Consider the following 3,343-nt stretch of genomic DNA (forward strand, 5'->3'; position numbering starts at 1 on the left):
TGGCCACCTGGCTCTCAGTTTACCAGCACCTGAAGCTTACTCATTGACATGTTGAGTTTGTTTAATGACAAGAGGCAGGCTAGCAGTTTCCCCTTGTTTTCAGTCTTTATGCTAAGCTAAGTTAAGCTAAGATTCCCCTGGCTGTAGCTTTCACATTAGCGGGGAGCTAACTCTTGTAAGAAACATTTGAGGAAAAAACCCTAACCTGATTACCCTGGACTATATTTTTTGGGTCTGGACAAGTTTCGAAGAAACCAGCAGAGACTCTGCTAAGTTAGTGGTCCCGGCCAGGAAAACATTTTGCACTTAACAGCACCTCAAGTGTTAATTAGGGAGCTTTAGAAGTTTAATTTTGGTACCTTTGAACTGAGCCAGGATTTCCAGTCTTTTGTGCTAAACTGAGTTAGCCGGTCGCTAGCAGTAGCTTCACCTGTAGCGGTCTAGACATGAGTGTAAGAGTGGCATCAATCTAGTCTTATTTGCCAAAACGTCAAGGTTTTCCTGTAACTTTGGCTACTTAAGCTCTTTGAAGACATTAATTTGATTATGTAAATGGACAAATGCTGTGTCACTATACTGAACCATGCATAGTCATTGATTACTCTGCAATAATTCTTACATTTTGATGTGAACTCAAGTAGTAGTGCTAGCATTGAAATTACGAATTTGTGTTTATATTTTTATTTTGAGTTGTCATAGCTTGTACTTCAATGGGAATGTTTGTCAAATTATTAAAAGGAAATTATGTTTTTTGGGCAAACTTGCTTATTAGAACAGTTGGCTAATACCTAAGAGGGCTTTCTTTCCCATCAGTACTGTACCAGTAAAGAACATCCTCAAGGGTATTTTGGCTTTTTTACAACTGTTATCAGTGCATGTGTACACATGTGTGAGCATTTTAAACGTAGAAAAAAAGGATTGCTAATGCTTATTAGCTCAGTTGGTGCGTGCATTTGACAAAGATCTTATGTAATATGAATTTGATCGCTATGGCAGTGTGATTTCAATAATATTCATGTGTTACTCAGTGTTTAAAAAACTGTATTTACATTTGTGTATATGCCTGAGTATACTGCGACTTTGAAACAAACTGCAACTAATGCAATAATAGGGTGCAATGTGCAATTATTTATTCAGTTATTATAAGTATAGAAGCAGGAGAGCTGTGTAGCTTGTTTAAAAACGCTTTTTTTTAACTTTTCATGTGGCAGCAACAGCAGGAAAAAAAGGATAACTAGACATGTTTTTTGTTTTTCAGCTTTTGTTTGTGTGTATTGCAGTTTGGGGAAAAGTGATAGAACTTGGTAACTATTTTCGATTGATTTATTTGCTATGTGCAGATCTATATTAGTTGTGAGTAAATACATAGGTTTTAATTTCAAAGTGTTGGTAAGTTTAAAAAAAAACAAATAAAGTTTCATTTTTTCCTTTCTGTGACTTGTTTTTCTCTGGTTTCTTTTGAATTTAGATGAGATCTTTATGATCCACGTGCACACATGAAGGCGTCTGCAGAGACAAAAACCTACCTGGGGAAACTGAGGTTAAAATAGGAATCTTATCTACGTTTTTTGTTTGTAAAGATTTAAAACAAAGGAAATAAAATATTACCAGTGACCCAATTAAGAGCTGCTGTTGTTTAAAGCATTTGTTGTCAAAGGTGGGTGCGTGGACCTTAAGAGGTCTTGTTTCATAAAGGTCTGCAGTAAAATGAGGAATAACTAGAATTTGTTAATTTGTAAACTTTAATTTCTTGCAATTATAACCATTATCTTCTTCTATCTGACTTTGTACCAATTAGAGAATGATTAAGGATGCCCAATCCAATCATAGGGTGCTCTCCTACCACTTTGTATTTTATTTTATAAGCGGCAGTACAGACAGTTGGAGGATTTATTAAAAAAACAATGACACTCATAAGGGTCCCCTGGGATGTTATCTCATCAGACCGGGCTGCTTGCCAATCCTGGATTAAAGCTTTGTTTTGAAATTTATAATGGAGGTACTGTACGTGAAACTTATTTCATGCTTGGTTAATCAACTCTGACGACTCGTTCTTAAGTAGATGCTCAACATGGATTCTGTATCTGAGAAGGAAGAAGAAATACCATCATTGATAGAGGATTTGGGGGGCAGCAGACACTCCTGGTGGTTCAGTCTGAAACTGAAGAAGAAACTGTACGGAGGGACAAAAAACTTTGATTTTAACGCAAATCACCAGAGCTCATTTCCTAAATTTTCATCAAATCAGTGTAATTCCCTCTCAATTTCTATAGTTGCTCATAAATTATTCAACACATGTTCCTTTTCATTCTTTTCTCAATAAACCAATCATACATTTGACGATTCAAACCAGCTCGTATCTTCGACACACACATGCATGGAGGTCATGTGTCACTGTAAATTAGACAGTAACAGACAGCTAGATGGTCCAAAGATTTGTCCCTTCTGCAGTGAAAGACTAATTTCAACATCTTGACAGGAGGCTGGCTCAGTTTTGAACCTGCAATTTGCTTTGCTAGAGTGAAGGTTGAACACCTAGACATCAGACAGCTCCCAAGCAGCTCCTCCAGAGCCTGTAAAACATCATCTTCTGCCCTTTAATGTCAAATTATGCACCTACTGAATGTCGGCAGAACAACAGCCACAACATTCACTTCCTTTAGCTCTGCTAAGACTGGGGGCCAAGTGGTTTTGTGAGCATTAAACAGGTAAACAGACAGCACTGGATTTTCCAAAGGACAAGTTGTTCTGTGTCTGGATTTTATCTAAGGCGGAGAAGATCTTTAAGGGCAGAAAGCTGTTTATTATACATGGTGTGTGGCTGAGCAGCGAGACCACATGGCCAGAATACCGCTGAGTTTATCTCAAGAGAACTCTGACGGCTTAAGACAGAGCACAAGACAACGCTGGGAAATATATGTTTAAGCTTCTGAGATGGGGACTCCCACAGTCTCAGGTGGGTAAATGGCTTCTGTACCTCAAGGGTGGATCAAGGATTTTGGTGATAGCCAAAAAGCGGTCTCAGAAGTTAATAAGTTGGCCATAATCATTGGCAGAGATCCACTGCAGAATTATTCAGTGTATACCAGAGTCTAGCAGGCTATACAGGTCATGACAAGATGGAAGATGGAATCTTGGTAGCTCCTTATGACCTCATAAGGGGCAAGGTTACTTCCCCTTTGATTATGGCTTTCAAAGGAGCAAAGTGGCAGTTGGTCAAGGCCACATCCCCAGCCTCCACCTTGTCTCAATTTTGGGAAAGAATCTTCAGATATAGTATTAGGGGACCACTAAGGTCTATATAAAAGAGACTTCAGATACAGTATTAGGGACCACTAAGGTC

The sequence above is a fragment of the Etheostoma cragini genome, chromosome 24 (genome assembly GCF_013103735.1).
Source record: "Etheostoma cragini isolate CJK2018 chromosome 24, CSU_Ecrag_1.0, whole genome shotgun sequence".
In the NCBI taxonomy this organism is placed as follows: Eukaryota; Metazoa; Chordata; class Actinopteri; order Perciformes; family Percidae; genus Etheostoma; species Etheostoma cragini.